The sequence below is a fragment of the Phalacrocorax carbo genome, chromosome 3, assembly GCF_963921805.1.
Source record: "Phalacrocorax carbo chromosome 3, bPhaCar2.1, whole genome shotgun sequence".
Taxonomy (NCBI): domain Eukaryota; kingdom Metazoa; phylum Chordata; class Aves; order Suliformes; family Phalacrocoracidae; genus Phalacrocorax; species Phalacrocorax carbo.
Window position 1 is genome coordinate 85,451,862 of NC_087515.1, and position 19,332 is coordinate 85,471,193.

General features: G+C 37.0%; 1 long non-coding RNA gene across 1 annotated transcript; it reads left to right on the forward strand.

The window, feature by feature from the left end:
- Window positions 1–38: 38 nt before the first annotated feature.
- Window positions 39–10,933, forward strand: LOC135312631 (uncharacterized). The gene is made up of 3 exons (XR_010372262.1): window positions 39–124; window positions 8,592–9,096; window positions 10,516–10,933. It is a non-coding gene; the product is annotated as an uncharacterized LOC135312631 (long non-coding RNA).
- Window positions 10,934–19,332: the final 8,399 nt, after the last annotated feature.

Consider the following 19,332-nt stretch of genomic DNA (forward strand, 5'->3'; position numbering starts at 1 on the left):
TCAGGTTGCTTAACATATGCATTTGTTCAGTTGTTTTTTACTTTATTCCTGCAAACGTGAGCTTGGGGACTGGCTTAGCAAGATCAATGTTCTCAGAGATCATAAATGGAATAATTAAAAGTAAGTTTCTTCAGCTGCATCTACAAAACTGGGTTTTCAGACTGCGCTTTTAAGATTTTGTTGTTGGGTTTCTTTTTATTTTTGAGACTTTTTTTTTAAACATTAGCTAATATGTATAGAAAAGACATGTTAAAGGACATTACATTATCTGAGAAATACTGAAATACATGTAAACAGTGGCTGTTCTATAAAATATATGTGGAAAAGAGTAAGGTTAACACTGCAAATGAAAGGTGGGATTTACCGATGGCTCTAATCTATGCTGTTATATATCCCCAGAAAAACTGACACTTTTTTCTTTTTCCTTCTAATACCACACAGAGAAGATTTAGATCATCTGGAAATCTGAAATACATTTTTGTATACAATATATTTTATTATGAATGCCATTAGTTCAGTGGAATTTGCCTTGCATTTTTCTGATAGGAATGATGTCTTGCTTATGTAATAGATGATGGACAGAGACTACTCCATAACAGTTGATTTGAGTCATGAGGGTGGCTCAAACTTCTTTAATAGTTTGCAAAAACCACATGAACACAGAACCCTCTTCTTTATAAAGATGTATGGGTTTGGCTGGCTGATGTACCATTAGTTACAGTTTCTAAAATAGTACAGAAATAACATATCTTTTGGCAGGTTCCTGGTGGACCCCATCGGAACAGAAATGTGATTGTAGTTGCATTAGGAACATTCACATGCAGGTGGAAAATACGCCACAAGGAGTATTTTCTCTGAGCCAAGAGACAATAAATGAGTGTAGCAAAAGAGATGAAGAAAGATAAGAAGAACGATAAAGGCAGCAGGAATAAGATCTTGTGTTTAAGCATGAATGTCCAAGTCACTTTAGAAAGCAAAAATAAATCTATATCAGCCATCCTGTTTGCTGCTGAATGCATATCAGAGTACCTTCTTTTTTAATAAACTTTTTAACTTTCTTGTGTACTATTTTTTATTAGTTTTTATTTTTGTACCTTTGTTGTTGTTGTTGTTGTTGTTTTCTTCCCAAACAGCGTGTCCTTAAATGTTGAATGGGAAGAGAATAGGATCAGTTTATGGATCAACTTTAGGAATCTATTGTAGTATAAAGGGCTACCTAAATGGAATTTGAAAGATGTTGCCACTATAGCAGCAGAATGAATAAAGATACACATGCTCCAAAGTAATGTGCAATGATAAAAACACAAAGGCTGACTCTGATGTGGCAGGAAACTGCTTCCTATCACAAGATAGGAAGGTAGAGCTTCAGAACAGAGGAAAGCATTCCATAACAACTGACATGACTATTTTGGCAGCTGTATTTTATATGAGCAGATGAGTGCAGTGAGGAGACTGGTTAAAAACCCAAGACAGCACATCAGGGCTTTAGCAGCAAGGGCAAGAAAACACAATGTAAACCCCTTTGGAGGAGCAAGTGGTCTAGATGGCCTTATCATGGAAACAAATGCAATGGAAAAGGAGGAACTGAAAATTTTCTCTAGCAAGTTAAGGGTCACTGTTTTTATACCATTTGGATTGTCTAAATACTCTGCAAGTAGTGCCTTGTGGCAATCCAGTCTAAAGGTGAGACGGGGTGGGCCGTCTGGGTATGAGAAACGCAGACTTATGCCCATGCACTAAGCCAATGTTTTCACTACTGCCCCTCAGTTTTTTTCCTTTCTTATCAGTGTATTTCACAATTGTTCTATTTAGCAAGTATTTCCCAGCATGGTCTTAATTCTCCCCAGACTGATTTCTATTTGCTCAGTCCTTGCTGAATGCCCTGCATGATCCAAATTCTTTAAATCTAATTGCATTATTTATTAGCTTAGTGATTTTTGAGTAGACAACTAAGTTTGCATGTAGCCTCTGAGGTGTTAGAATTTGTGAGGATACTTTCTTGGCTGCCATGGAGGCCAACTTCATCTTCTCTTTTCCCTTCTGGCCACCACAATGAAGGTGCTTTCACCTTGACCCTCTTATTGAAGTTACTTTCTCTATAGGACATGTCTCCTTTGAGCACAGGTGAGGAGAGAGCTTTATAAAATGTATTTATACTCAACAAGTAGAAGTTAAAAGGCATGTGTTGCCAATCCCAGGGATGCTGCTTGTATGAATTATGTCTCAATAATTACATTGCTCCTGAGTTAAATCATTTCCTTACCCATTTTTCCAACAGTTTTCTCCATCAAATCACAGGTACATTATCTAAATGCAAAATAGCCCTAAAATTACCCTAGCATACTACAGTCCTTTCCCAAACTGAAAGTTTCCACCCCAGATTACATTTCACAAATCAGCTTTCCATTCTGCAACTACTCACTTCTCTTCACTTTAAACATTAATCTCTGAGGTGAAATCATCTTAAACACTTTTTGAAATAAATCCTACAGAGGAGTTAAGTGCAATTTTCTCTGCTCAGAACTCATATACATCTTCTATACATTTCTGCAGGCAGCAGAGTGGCCACTTCTTTCTGGCTTTTCTCAGTAGAATTATGCTTTTTCTTTCAGTAGTAGGTTGATTGTAATCCAACTCTCAGGGAAGTTTTTGTCCTTATTTTCTTCTAGCAAAAGGAAAAACTGGAGAATACAGTGCTCATTGTCACTTGTCTTAAGAACTAGAAAAGAGTTCAGGCAACTACATTTTAATGCTGCAGTTCCTAAAACTTACTTGCTCAGAGCCAAGTGTAATGTTTGCACTGGAAAGTGCACTGTGCTGCTGAGAAGTGGAGCACCTGGAGTGGGCTTTGCAGTATTAAGTCAGGTGTCCATGTTCCCTTGAAAGAACGGGATTTCTGGAAGCCTACAAGAGGGATTTGCACCTGTCAGCAGGTGAAACACATTGATGCTTAAGTCAGTCCAGAGGAGGCTGAATCTACAAATCTGTTATAAGTAGGCAATCTTAAGGTGGTAGGTAGTCATGTCTCTTAAACTAGAATATAGGCCCTGAAGCTCAGCTCCTGAACTTGGCTACCAAACTGGGTGTTGACTGATCTTCAATTCCTATGATGGGAAGGACAAATGACAGAGTACAACACTCAGTTGCAGTGAGTAGTCTCAGTGTCCAAACCAACAAGCAGGAACTCATTGTGGAAAGATGTTGGTGAGATAACATGTCTTTTTTTCCAATTGCAGCTTGTCAGCCAAGATTGTGAAAGACATGCAGTAAGTTCAACATGAAAGCCTGACAGGCTTGTACCTTGCATATCTTGGGAGCCCAGAGCTTTGTGTACAACGTTCACACGAGAAAGAGCTTGCTGGAGGTCTCCTGCCAATGTGCTTAATTGTAGTTACTCAGTAAATATATTGTTTGACCTGGAGATAATTGAAAAGATAAGTAGTAAATTTTCTTTGTGTTGAGGAGGAATAATGCCAGCATAGTTACCAATGCCTTAAAGCATTCACGTTCAAAACAGAAGAAACCTTTTGTTAAGCTTGGATGCTACCTTAAATTTAGACTTGGAAGTGTGTTTTCTTCCATTTGAACTTTCAGAGTGTTCACACTTAAACTCAGCAGAACTACTCATGAACTTAGCACTCAGCACATGCAAAGTATTTGGATGGCCACAGACACAAAGTCAGATACATGGTGGTGCCTAGGTGCTCAGTAATGGAGCTGGGATTTTCAAAAACACCTATCCAGACAGTATAGACTTGTCTCCCTTACCTTCTAAATGATACATAGAGCTGGCATGGCTACTTCGGCTGCAGATGATGAGATCCCTAGCTGCTGGGAAAGCCCTTCTCTTCAGGAAAGAGCTTTTCAAATTTTGTATCCCTTTCTAAACTTTCTCCAGATTCATCCATAAAAACCCCTTTGGTTTTGATCTTGACACTATATAGGTCTTCTTGAGGGGAATCAGGCTGCATGATGCTTTCCAGAATGGGACTAGTCTCCTGAGACCTGAACGACCTTCTACAATAAAGTGCTGGTTGTTGATCATTCCTTTGTAGGGACACATAGGCACAAAAGTACCAATGATCATCTCTGCAAATTCCAGTGAGTTTCTAAATACTATTGAAAAACTGATCATGGCTTACAAGTGTTCTATTACAAACAGTTACACTATACTACATAATTGTCTTTATTAAGAACTAAAATGCTTCACAACTGTATAACATTGTATCTCCTTTTGCTGCCTATAAAAGATACATCTTTTTTATATGACATATAAAATGAAGTCATTAAAAAAAAGAAATTTATGACTAAAGTGAATGTCTAATCTTTTTATAAAACAAATCTGCTGTTTCAACCTCAGGTAGTTTCTCTTTCAGCATCCTTAAGCTGATTGACAGCCAATCCATGCTGTTCATCAGAAAAGCTGAGTGCCATTTCTACCACAAGTTCTTCTTGTTACTTTTGAAAGATCAAATAACTTCTTTTACAAGCCTTTCTACCTGAAATGGCATTCACCATCTCTAAGACTTTTTTCTGCATTTATTATCCACTGGTTATCCTAATTCGACTGGGGTTTTTTTTGCAGTTTACTGCTTCTTTTCCATTGTTCCAATTTATTCTGATCCCACTGTTGGGTTTTTTTTTCCTTTCATTTTCCTATTTCATTTAGTCTGTAATATATTTTTTTTAATGTTCTTTCATATATTTTTGTTTAAGTAGTTATGATATAAATCTATTGAGCTCACAAAACCAACACTTTCTTAATTGACTTACTTCAAGACACAAAATAGATTTTAAGATAGTTTGCAATATGAGCCAAAAATTTTGTATAAATGAATAACTAAAATCACTCTGTGCTTCTCCACAATTCAAAAAATTATATTGATGTTAGTATTCCTTAATGTACTAACTTTCTAAAAGATCTATAACAATAATTTATGTTAATGCATGTAGTAATTCTGCTGAACTCTTACTCACATGTGTAGAGTTAAGCAGAAGCAAAAACATTTCACAGGAATAATTTTAAGGCAATAATCATCTTTCTATAGATATTTAGAGAATATTGTTCTGGAACAATTTGGATTCAAGTGCCAGATTTTTGGTATGCAAAAGGCAAAACTAAGCCTCATGCACATCTTTCTTCGCCCCTTCATATGAGTACTAAAATTTTTGGCACCTCTGTCTAAACAAAATACACATCAGCTTAGATAGCTGAAATGTGGACGATAGCTTGTCTTTATAATATATATAAAAAGTGATATGTGATTTCTTTCTGGAAGTTCTGCTTGAATGAAGAATTCATGATCAAGTCTCAAATCAAAGCTTATAAGAATATTAGCCCCAGCATACATGTTTGTGTCCTGAGTCCTTTGAATACACTGCAGCTATGTGTAGGTAAATATGATAGATAGCAGAACAGGCTTAATAAAAATCAACAACAGATTTGTTTGAATAAGGATTGCATGATCAGGTTATTTACTAGCAAGCTGGCAACTATCCAAGGCTACAGGACCTTAGAGGGAAAGAATACTCTACACAAACAGTGAAGACAGGCTGAGATTTATGGAAATATTATTTTAGAATTCAAGAACTGTTGTCTCAGGGATATATTTCTGCTATATTTTTGCAGTGCTACAGACTACAAGCCTGACTCGTGTTGGCCCTAGAATTTTCATCTGTATGTATTAGGGCAAACTGTATACCTCACAGCTATTCCCTGCTCACTGTTTCCCGTTATTATTCCTTAAAACAGGGACAGGACGCACATGAATTGGCAGTATTAGAACTAGCACAAGATAAGTGACTTTTTGCTGCATTTCTCTCTCATCCACCTAAGAAGATTAAGTGATGTAGCATAGATTTTACATACAGAAGGCATTTCTTGCAGAGAATTATAAAATGTTTAAATCCACTTTTATGAAACTTTTCTCTGAAATGAAATGCACTTAATATTGCAAACGGGCTGTTCCAGCCTGCTCATGTTTGTCCTTTTGTTAGTGCGTCCTTCGCATAGAAGTGATTTATGCCACCAAAAGAATGGCATAGCTAGTGCAGTCTGTAACATTTATCCAAACAAAATAGTTGCATTTCAAAAAAGATATATTTTCTGTGTATATGCACAGTAATTAGAGTATTCCACCACTATGAAAACTGACAAAGAACCTTGTTCCTACCTGACAATATAGCACTACCAAAGAAGACACTATTGCCCTATGGAAGAATCCAGATTCAAACACATGAATGGAATGAGTAAGGGAGATTATGCATAATTTTTAAAAAATCAAAATGTTCCTTAATCTTTTGGGAAAAGTAATACATTGGTATTTCATTATAATCTGGCAGTGGAGTATGGGAAAGGGAGTAGTGAGGGAGAATGAATAAATACATAAACCACATAAAATGTAAGTTAAAAAAATATAGTTTTAAAAATTGTTAATTCACTTTTAAAATTACAAACTTATGAAGACATCAGTTACAAGAACTAATAGTAAAGATCTCTATGATTCAGCTTTGCAGATCCATCTATAAGCAGCACTTCTCTGTATCTGCCAACTCTTTCAGAGAAGGCATGCTTAGTTTTAAACAAAAGAATTAATTCAATTTTTAAAAACCATGCTAACTTATATATATATTTTTTGATAGATTTAAACTCACCAGTATTCATGATACACTACTAAGTCAGAAACTCATAATCTAAAGTGTTTGTTGGTTGCATGAAATGCTGGTTTGGACCTCTTTGTAGTCACAGCATCACAGAATCACAGAATGGCAGGGGTTAGAAGGGACTGCTGGAGATCAGCTCATCCAACCCCCCTGCTTGAGCAGGGACACCTAGAGCAGGGGGCACAGGCAGGTTCTGAAAACTTCCAAAGTAGGAAATTCATGCCACTCAAGTCTCATTATCATCATAAACCAAGATTATGGCTTAACACTTCTGCCAGAAGTTAAGGAAACAAAATACCAAAACAAAGCCAAAGTCTAATTTCACTAGCACAGGGTATATTTGCCCACAGACTTGAGTGAAAAAATTATTTGGCTTTCCTTCCTACCTGCTACCTTTAAGCTACTGATAATTGATCAGATGGAAACAGGTAACTACAGAGAGTAAGCATGGTCAGAATCAACGTCGTGACAACCATTGCCTTATTTTCATCAAAGTTCTTTACAGTAAGACTCCTTTTCTTGAAAGCAGAGCTGTTCATTTTCTCAGTGATCCAAAGCCAGAGGAGTAAATAGTTTGCCTGACTTAAATTAGTTTTGTATGAATTTCTGTGGAATGACAAGTAATAGTTAAAAGAAAAATCAAAAGCCATGTTGTACTGAACAAGTCTTGTGTGGAAGTACATCATGAAGGGTGATGACATCTTAAATACCATATTCCTTTTTTTTCCTTCAAACTTGGCATTTTTTTATCTTTAACAAACAAAATAAGCTGAGAACTACATGGAGTTCAGATTAATGTGATTTCCATTGCTTTCTCTAAAAACTGTTAAACAGTAGCACTGTGGTCTTTCATGTGCAGTTTTGATTATAGGAACATTTAGGCTACAGTACTGGAAAGGTGTATGCACCTGCTTGCCATTTGGCATTGCAAAGAGCTCCATTGATTTTGGTGAGCTAAGGTAAGCCTTTGAGCATGCCTTTGCAGGATCGAAGCTTAGCTGCTTCAAATTTCAAACAATAATACCATGACATGCCTAGGTCAAACTTCTCTTCTGTTTCAACAATCTGTTTCTGTGGTTGTTTCTGTTAAGTACTCTGTTCTTTATCCTACCTCGCATAATTAAAGTTGTAGTTGAAACTCGTACTTAGCGATTTATGAAAATAAAACTGAAGCTAGCTATGCTGGGTAACTGGCTTTGACAGAAAAAGACAGAATGAGTAAAGCAGGTCAAAATTTTTGCAGGCAAAATAAAACCAAAACAACCAGTCAGGTAGCAATAAAGAAGACCTGAGACTTAATTAGAGACACGTACATAGAAAGGTAGAAACAAAATTGTTTTCCCCCAGAATAAGTGCCTACAAATTGAACACTGCAAAGATTGCCCAGCTGTTTCAACTTAGAGTGTAACATTGCTATTTTTCAAAGCCTGAAATAGCTCCATAATTGGGCATAAAATAAGTAATGGAATAATGCAGTGAAAAAGTTTCCTTGTTTCCCTCTAACACAGTCTGAAAGTGCAGGCAACCCAATAAGACTCATGTGCTTTATATTTGAAATAATTTTCAGATACTTTATCACATGATTCTCCCACCTCAGAAGATATTTATTCCTTTCATTTAGACCTACTTTGTGTGTTCATATCACACTGGTCTGCTAGGCAGAAAAGTAAATGTCTTTAAAACTGACTTCTGATTTGGGAGCTCTGCTTTGCTGATACACAGGACAGTAGTCAGACTTCATGTCCGGCACTCATGAATCAATTTGACAAGGCCTGTCTATGATAGAGGTTAAACTGCTCATTAATTACAGATAGAAGTAAGTTTTATTGGTTGGCACAGTGTCTAATAGCTTAGAAATGTCCATAGTTTACAAAATGGCTGTAATAATCTAAGGTGGATTAATCTTCTCTCTTTTTTATTCCAATCAGCCTTCAACTTGGTTATTAACTGGTGTCAGAGGACAGAGTGACCTGTAGAATCTGGGAGAAAAAACTGTGGGGAGAGTCCTTTTCAGTCTGCACAGGTCTGGTATGCCACATTCTCAGTTTAACTAGGTTTTTCAGAGACGTGTGTAGCTACGCTATCGAGCATGTATGAAATGAAACACCTGACACAGAAAAATCCAGCTCAAATGATTGAAATTTTACAAAGTTGCAAGGAACTGAAAAAAGGAGTATTAGCACTGCCTGTCATAAATAACATGACCTTGGGAGTTTGGAGGCTGACTTTTAGGCCACTGCTTCATCTGGTTTTTTTGCCTTCAGAAGACATTGTCAAAAATCCTGGGTGGTGGCACTGATTGCTTTTGATTTATCCAAGATTTCTTCTGGAGTAAGTGAGTGAAGTACTTGGTATTCTTTCTCAGATCCTGCCTCCTGTCTCCTGGGTTTGGTGATCTATAGACTTTACCAGATGGTGAATAATCTTCATAAGGTAAGACAATAAATCATAATCAGAGAAAAATACTGCAGTCTGAGGCTGAATGGGAGCAGTGTGTTTTCCTGTGTCTAATGATCTTACAACTATGCTCCATATACTGGAACTACCTGCTTATTCACAACGTACTTATCCTACTCTTGCCATACTCTATCTTCTTCACACAGAAATTAGCAGCACTGTTGTTTCTCCAGCTGCTCTACTGACTAGCAATTAAATACAACCAAAGACAATTATTTACTTTATAATTTGCCTGTGTAACTGGGCTGTCTTGTCATTCGTTTCAAACTGTGCATTATAATTGCTGTTATCAAATATGATATATAGGAAAATTTGTGGTGGTGCAAAGGAATTTAGTTGTGCAACTACTATCGACGTTAATAGAAGTCACACAGCTTGATCCTTTTAAAGCTTGCTGGAATTTAGGTAGTTAAATATTCTAATTTTTTTTAGGAAAACAGGGTACTTCCAATCAACTTCCATGTCAAATATTTATCAGTATTTAGACACCTTGATGCCACTCCTAATCATTTGCCCACTTCATCTCTGACAAGTGAAAATCAATTTATTTTGTATCAGTTTTATACTATTTGCCAAAAGGTCTTTAGCTTTCTTGCAGGATAATAGTGCCTTTTGAATAGCTGATTTTTTATTTTCCTCATTTATTGAGCATTTTCCAACTTTTGTGCTGAGTCAGGAGTCCTTTGCGAAAAATAGTATGTGATCATGTAGTTAAAGATGTAATATGCACATTCACATGAGAGTAGACTGAAGACTGACAAAACATCCTTGGGTCTGGCATTTCCTAGCTCATAATATTTTGGATTTCCAACCTGAGTAATATTCTTTGACATATTTTTTGTTGGTAAAGAATTGATTTATGTGAATGAACATTTGTAGAAAGTGTGATTCAAATAAAGAAAGGAATCGTCTGAACTAAATTCACATTGCACAAATTCCCAATGAAGGTGATTTCATTGTGTATCATGAAGACTAAGAAACTTTTCCTACTTTGCTCTCATAATGCTTTGACTTGACATCATCATGTTACTTTATATCCTTTTGTGCCTCTGAGGCAACTCCTTTGCTCTTCATCATAGCATGTAATTACTTATCTTCCTCCCAGGTATGTTTATCTACGGCTATCTATACATTCAGCTTGCAGGTTAAAGAAGTGACTTGATTGAATTTCCAAGTTAGTCTACAGTAGATCAGTATTTGAACTTTGGTAATTCAAAGACAGAGTGATAGCAACTTTGGAGGGATTCTTATACACTCTTACCCAGCTATGTTAGTTTTTGGTAGGTGAGAGCCTGTTTGGTGCAATTGGCTGCATTCTGAGGTAAAAAATATACTCACAAAATATATATGGAAGCTAGATCTTGAGAATCGTATAATCTCCCATTTCTTTTTCAGTTCCACTATTGGGTCTATCCTGCCTTGAGGGAAGTGAGACCTTTTCTGATAAGGAACCGTTGCTCACTTCTCATCACTCACCCCAGAAGCTTGATGGATTTTAACTGAATAGGAGTTCATTAGCTGTGAACATACACCAAGAGGATGGAATTTTTGACTGCTACCATTCTGAAATTACATTTAGGTCTGCAATTGTCTTATTAAAATTAAGTGGGAAAATAAAAGTACACAGGCAACTGCACATATAAACCCAAGATACTGGGTCATAAAAAGATGACATACTTACCATCATTTTAACACAGTGTGAAACAAGCAGCGGATATTGGTCTCAGTGAACAAAGCTCCATCCTTTTCTTAGCATCTGGACCTGTAGATTTCTAAAGCAACAATGCCATAATAAAGACAAAGGTGCTTGCCATCTGTTCTGCTTTATGAAGATTATTTGTTGCCCTTGTAATCCTGGAAAGTTTCCAGCAAATGTTCCAGCAAATTTGAGCATAGAAGTAATCAGGTGTGAGGCATATGACCATTATTGTGTGTGATGTGCTATAAAACATAAAGCAGCAAGGAAACACAAAGGAGAAGATAAAAATAGAGCACAAAGAAGAAGAAAACAAATGTTAATAGAGATAAAAGATATTGGACTTTTTTTTCCATTTTGACTGAAAATTAATAATTCTATGCATAGAAAAAGGCAATGTTAAGGTTGTGATTTCAAACACTTAAAAGCTAGAAAGTATGCTGTTGGTGAACTCCTGGTTAACTGCACAGAGGTCCCTGATGACTTTAGGAGAAACTGCACTACCTGAGAGGAGCTCAGGCAACTGTGACGGTTGGAGCTTGTAACAAAGATGACAAGGTACCAACATAATGTGTAAAATGGATGGCAGCAAACAGCTCTAAAAAAGGAGATGTAAGGAATACATGGATGACTCTTTAAACTAGGAAGAAGTTATTGTATAATCATTAGGTTCAGAAGAAGAATTGGCAATAGGTCAACCATAACATTTCTATCTCATTTTGAGAGACACAATAAATTTTAGCTTTACTGTATTCACTTGAATGTGTGAGGTTGACCAGTCCTCACTATGAACTAATGAGGTGGTCTTCCTGTCATCTGTTCAAAGATGCAGCAGGAATGATTTCAGACTTTCCAATAAAATATCTTCTAGAAGTAAAAAATAGAACCAGGTGCAAGTAGATTGAAAAGCATTGATCTGGCCAGTAGATTCAGGTTAAGGTGCATGGCATTTTGAACAAAATAGAGAACTAGCTGTTCTGATTTCTATTCAGAACTTTGACACAGTCTTCCTCTTTGATCATGGAGAAGACCTATACAAGCCTGGATAGTCTGTCAGAAGTTGAACGTCTAAAGATGACAGAGCCCCTTGAAATCTTTTTCATTTGGGCTCTTTTTTTTTAGTTTCATTTCCTCAAAATTGTAATTGGAAATCTATGAAGTGACATAGCTATGTGGCTATGAAGCCACTCCTCAAAACCTGAATGGAAAAAAGCCTTAGATCTCTTTTTTAGTTTGTTTGAGTTTTGTGAGCTGGCATTAGATGTTTGGTCAGCTGTTCTGGTATCTGGAATAGAGCTAATGCAAGTTCCGGGTTATAATGGTCATGCGAAGTCAACACTGCTATCTCAGTTCTCCACCAGTAGAACTATGCTTACTCTTGCCACGTTCTCCTGAATGGCTATTAACATGTTTGACCAGCCAATAAAGAAATAGTTTATTCTGAAAAGAAAAGAACAAGGCTGTGATCCGTGGTGAAGAGAACACAAGCTGCCAGAATTTTCAGGGTTACCAGAGAACTAAGAAAATATGTTCCAGTTCAGGATTTCTTTAGAAGTTTTTGTTTTTGTAGCTAAAGCCTCTTTTCATGTTAAGATATTCATAAATAAACTCAAATAAAATAATATGTAACAAAGATGCATCTTTTGAAGATACATCATAAGAAAGAAGAAAAAAGAGACAATACCTCTCTGTACCACTCAGGGGAGGGCACAGTCCTGGACAGGAAGGCTTCAGAGGATATGGATGAAAACAGACTGAGACCATGAAATGGAAGCAAAGTGATAAAAAGTCCTGGAGGAATTGATTTATGAGAAAAGATCAAAAAGGTAAAACGAATCTATAGCTAAGAGTGACTAAGAATAAAAGACAGCAGTAGAAGTTGGCATGCTTTATAGCCATGCAGGGAAATGTCACTCAAATAATATGGGGGTTTTGGGGAATGGTAGCCCTGTGAAATCATTCCAGGATATACTGGTAGAAGAGCTCAGTAGGCTGACAAACATTAGGAAAAATATGGTAGAAAAAAAGGTAGTCATTGGATACAGATGACAGAGAAAAAAGAACTAGATTTTTCATTTCAAATTTGGTAGCATATTAATGTTAAACTTGAGCTGGGAGAAAGAATTGGAGATGATGGCCGCTATAGTGGCTGGCCTCAGCCTACATTATTTGCCTTTTTTCAGCAATCCCCTCTATCAACCGGACAAGGAAAACATAAGGATCATGTATACCTGTGATACTAAGTTGCTTGTGGGGCAAGAAAGATACAAAACCTTCATTCAGCCTAAATTCAGTGCATGGGGCTGTGGAAAGAATTGAACCTTGATCACTGTAAATCGTGCCTGATTCTCTGAATTCAATTGCCTTAATCAGCCATGGTATGAGGACAGATAAATGACCTCTCACTCTAGCGACCACAGACATACTGCCATCCACTTCCAAAAAAAAAACAACCCAAAACCAAACCTTTTGTTGACCTGAAATGAAATACTGAAAGGCTTTTCTGGTGCATGAGTTGATGGAAAGGTCTTGATACCAGTCTCCAAAAGGGCATTCCTGAGTTTATCATATGAATTACAAAGTTTGGCAGGTACATCTGTAGGGGAAAAAAGCCAGGAGGAAGATGTTTGCTTTCTTCTCTTTTAGATGAGATGAAACTCCCTGGATGCTCTAGTGAGGGAAAAACACAGCATGTATATGAATGGACCTGCCTGCCAGTGACAAGCCTCACTCCAGGATTTCTGGCACTGACAAACCAATGAATGGGATTTAGCATATCAGGAAACAGAGGAAACGTCTTATCTGAAGATTCAGACAAACCTGATACTGCTTTCAACAAAGGTGGTTCAGATCCTGCATTCTTCTGAAGCAGCCTTATTCAGAAGAAAAGTAAACCCCAAAGTTGCACTAAATCAGTAGTGAAGGTTATGTAAGGGCAACAAAAATGTCCTTTTCAATAAAAATTCATGTTATTTTTGGACTAAGAATGGCTTAGCCTTCATGAGCTGTCTGATTCTGACAGTTGGGTTGACTTGTGAACGACCATTACCCACCCACACCAGTTACACCAGCTATGAAGTTGCTGTGCTTCACACAGGACACAGCTTCTTCTCCAGGATGCTTTTGTGCCTGTAAAGCCATAAAGCCATATTTGTGCCCCAGATCATAACCTGAATAAAATTCTTTCAGGTCTGAACATTTTCACATTTAGCACACAGTATCTGTTTGAGCTGGGTATCAGACAAACCATACACTTGATCAAATTTCATTTGAGAAGATAATCCTTGTCACCTCTTTAACTGGAAAAACTTTCAAAGACTTCTGTCTTTAGATGACTAAGGTGTTCCTTGGTGAGGGACTGACATTTTTTTTTGCCTTGGGGAACAAGTAAGTAAGCGCTGATGGGTGGAGTCGCAATCTAGAGGGACCTAAACAGGCTGGAGGAATGGACCAGCAGGAAGGTTTCAAATTTCAACAACAAATGCCAAGTCCTGCACCTGGGAGGAAGACACCTTGCAATGACATAGGCTGGGGACTGTCTTGTTGGGGAACAGCTCTGCCAAAAAGGACCTGAGGATCTTGGCAGGCAGCAAGCTGAATGTGAGCTATCAGTGTGTCCTGTAAGGAAAGAAGGCCAGCAGCATCCGGGGCTGCATGGGAGAATAGCCAACACATCAAGAGAAGTGATGACTCCCCACTATTCAGCACTCAGACGACACCTAGATTTTGTGGCTAGGTTTTGGGTCCCCCAGTACAAGACAGACTGATAAACTGGAGTCAATTCATGAAGGACCACCAAGATGCTCAGGGAGCTGGGGCACTTGCCCTGTGAGAATAAGCTGAGGGACTGGTGCTTTTTCAGCCTGAAAAGAAGTGGCTTTGGGGGTACTATAGCAGCCCCCCAGACCTTCGAGGAAGTCAATGAGGAGATTAAGCCGTGATCCTCTCTAGCAGTACATAGCTAGAGACCAAGAGACAGTGGGTACAAACTGGAAAGAGAGGTTCAAACCAGGTATAAAGAGAAATTTTTACATCCTGATGATAGCCAAGCAATGGAACAGGCTGCTCAGAGATGTGGTACAGTCTCTAGCCTTGGAGTTTTTCAAGACCCAGCTGGACACAACCTTGAGCAACCTGGCCTGACCTCAGATCTGAGAGTGCTTTTAGCAGAAGATTGGACTAGAAATGTTGTGAGGTCCATTCCTTCCTGAATTACCTTAGGGTCCCTCATCAATAAATACTGAGAAAGTATATGAAGCACAGGAAGGATTAATTAAGGATTTTCATGGTAAGACCAGAAAATAGTCTGTAGGCTGATTCCTATATTCTCCCTCCAGGTTAAATTGCCAGTTCAGTTGGGTCGTCTTGCATAGTATAGGCAATCGGAATCTACTGAAGGATTTCAATGACAGTGCTACATTGAACTGAAATTGAGAGGTCTCTAGCTAACCATTTTACTAGAGCACTAGAGTTAATACCCAAATCTGCTGAAACGTATCACAGACTTCTTAAAAAAATTCAGCAGGACTTCAGTTCCACCTTATTTAAAAAAAGAAAGAGTAAGCTAATTTCTGCTCACAGTTACACTAAATTAAGTGTTTGCTTTTCCATGTTTTTGCATATGAAAAGAGTACGTTCACTAATATTCCATAACAGTAACAACTAAAATCTAACAGTTTAGTGTACAATCAAGGGAAAATGAGATGCACATGGAATTGATATTGCTCTTTTCTGTTTTACCTGTATGATTTATAAAATCTCTAAAAAACCAAACAAAAAAATTCTTAGCAGAAAGAAAAAAAAAGCATAGTTTTTAATGGATTGCACCCCAGAACAAGATTCACCCCATTAGTTCTATGTATTATTTAATCAAGCAATACAGAACTCTTGTTATGCTACCAAGCGATTTTAAAAAGCAAGTTAATCATGCTGAAGTGACTGACAATACAGCAGCACTTTCTGCAGGCTTCATTTCAAATCTAATTATTTTAATCCAACAAGCATAACAATGCAGCAGGCAAGATAGTCTTTTATAGTTTAAGTAAAGATGTGGGGGGAAGGAACTGTACATACTTCAGAAACTCTAAAATTTAACTTCCATTCACAAAATTATTTTAAATAGAAGGACAACATTTTTATCCTGTGATTACCTTTGTCAAGGTTGCCAATTTCATACCTAGGCTTTGCCAGTAAAAAGCTGCTAATTTTTTTTCCTAGTTATCTCCTCTGCTGCCAGAGATATTATATTTTAAATGAAAGGCACTCACAGTATACCTAGAAAAACTACATTTAAAATCTGTACACACTATCTATATTAGCACACATTATTATTATAACAAAGGTAGAATAAAAACAAATCTGTTGTGAACTGGATTAACTCAGTGCAAGAGTGGATGCAGATTTTAATTTATCTTTGCTGTGCTGGGTCAGGATCTCTTAAATACAGTTTAAAATTATCTTTTTGTGTATTTTCTTTCCTTTTACCGTTCAAATGCTTCCTTTGTTATGTGTGTTTTCTCTTTTCCTCCTTTTACCTTCTGGAAATTATCCAAGTTATCTGTATATTTGAACCACACATTTCTTTTCTGCTTATACCCTAACTCCCTCCTTCCTTTCCCTTCTTTGGTTCTCTTCATCTCCCTTTTACTCAGTCCATGACTTGACACTTGTTCACTTTTAAGAGTGGATGTCACAGAATCTGTAATATCTCATGAGAGATAATAACATGGAGCAGGAAAAGAACGCAACCTATTGAAACGAGGAATGGAAAAAAATCAGTATGGGAGGGCGGATGAGCTGAGACGAGAACGTGCAGGCAGCCCTCACCATCCCTTAGATATCAGGAGTCTAGGTCTCACAGGTGGAACAGCTGGGTGATGAAGTATCAGCAGAAAGTGGCTGTTGTGATGGCCTTGTTCAAGACAAATATATATATATATATGCCATCATTGCTTTTATATTTCCTTTCTCTGTGTTTCTGATTTCAGAGCTGGAAAATCTGTAATATTCCTTTCTGTATATTGTGATATCAGAATTGATGTTTTTTTAAACACCGTATTTCAGTTATCAACTGCACACTTTCACCACAGGCTGCATAATTAAGAGACTATTGTGACTATCCTAAAATAATGAGTAACATGCAAATTAAATTGTCTGTGGACGATGTTAAAAAGTTCTAATTATGGAATTCATCCTGTTGGAATATGAAAACATAGAAGTAAAAAAGTCAGAGCACTGCTTAACTTTCATTCTAAGAGCAAGACTATGTAATTACATACAAGCTATACACAAAAAACAGATATAAAATTATTTATTGCAGCTATGTTCAGAAGTCAGATTAGAAACATGATTCTCATATTATGTTAAAATACAAGGGCATATACTTTTTATGAGAAAAAATATATGTCAGTCTTCTGATGAAAGTTACTGTAAGAAATCACCTGCATCCTAAAACAACAAAAAGTATCACTTTTCTTAAACTGAAATGAATTTTATATCACATTAAAGATGGTAACATCTATTTTTTTTAAATTTGGGTGGTTTCCAAACTATAGCTTAGGATTTTTTTTAAAAATGCACCATGCAATTAAGGATAACATGAGTCACCCTCACAAGTAATGAGGATAGTTTGACTGCAAAATATAAACAGTTGCTAAGATTTATTCAGGACAGGAAGAACTGATTTTTACTGGGGGTTGAAAAGAGAAAGATACTTTTTATGAGGACTTGAAGTACGTATACATCATACAAAAGTTATTACAGAAATACCATATGCTTTCTGATGAAAATATTGAAATAAACCAGCTTAGAGGAACACAGGTTTTACTGGTCTGCATCAGTCACCATCCATGATTTCTGTCTCAAACTGATGGTTTTTAATAGTGACCTACTGTGATTTTAAAACATGGAGTGTCTTCTTCAAGTTTGGTATTAAGGCACAAAGATTTGAATCCTCATTTTTTAGCAGTTAAACAGAGTAGGTGGTCATACCCTACTGCCATGGGTATAACATAAACCCCTAGGTCTGATAAGCCAGGCTTCCCAGGAGAATTTGTGATCATGCTTCAACAAAATTAGAATAAGGTGGTAAGCACATGCCTGAAAGAAAGAAATACTGCCCATTACATGTACACTGTGTCGGCCATATGGTACTGAAATTTCACAACAGGAAAGTAACTTGGTTTTAAAAATGAAAGAAATGAGCAGGTGTAGGATAACATACCATGAACAAAAAGCTTTTTAAGCATGAAATGGTCAGAATAATGAGGAAGCTATAGCCTAGACTGGAGAAACACAGCCTAACTCCACAGAGACATTTGTGAACAACTGCCCTGCACAGTAGACCTTAAACAAATATGCTGTTTGGCTCTTGTTTTTAAGATCCCTAATAGCCATCTTTTCTCATTCATTAATATTCAGTGAACATCCTTATAGGAAAGGAAGATGAGGCATCAGTGTGTGCCATCATACACAAATTATCCCAGACTCTCAACAGCTTCTTTGCTTTCAGTGCTTGTGCATGGGGTTTTGATATTCTGCCAAGAGCTACTGCTTACGTGACTGACCGAAATACCTGAGTTTCCTTTTCTTTCCATGTGTTTTCCTCTCACAGTCACTAGGGATAACACAGACCATTGGCAGTGCAGGGGAGTAAGGGACAGGTCCTGTCCTGCTGACTAAGAGAGATTCTGCAACAGCCATCCCACTGCTAGTCCACACTAACAAAAAAGGGACAAAGAGGAAGAAAAGACACGTTTGTTGTGTGACTCACACACTCTTTGCTAAAAGGAAAATTACCTCTTAAAATTGTATTCCTGAAACATTTTGGAGTATGTGTAGGCACAGACATTTTAATTAGGATTTTGTGATCCCAAAAGGGAAAGACCTTCATGAGATGAAGCAGTGCTTCAAAAGCGCTTTTACATTTTGAATCGGGATCTTGGAGTTAGACGCTAACATTCTCACCCTGTTCTCTGAAGTACCACGATAGGTGTCTTCATTTGTAAGATCACTTGCCATTTCCCAGATAAAGTGCTATTATATCTCCAATGCTGCACAGATGATCTTGTAATTAGGTCATTTATTTTTCTTAGTTCCTTTTTTTTTTCAGTTTTTAGGCTAGTGCTACATTTCATAATTCCAAATACATTTTAAATGGAACCACGTTTTTTACAATTTATATTGATCACGCTTATATGTGATCTTCCCTTTGTTCCGATGCATGTGTTTTAGTAATTGCCACTGTGTACATTTATTACACCATTACCAGAAAATGTTTCCCTTTTGCAGATAAATCCCTCTCTGACTTGTAATCTATTCATATGCTATTTCATAACTCTTTTTTGTGTAGCTCAAAGGCTGAGTATGATTGTTTTGTGTTTCTTTGCTGTCTGTTCTCTAGACTGAAAACAGTAGATACTACTTTCTTCAAGTACTGAATATGTCTTCAAAATATTATTATACTATTTAATGAATAGAAAGTATTTAAAAATATATATGTAGTACCATATTTATAA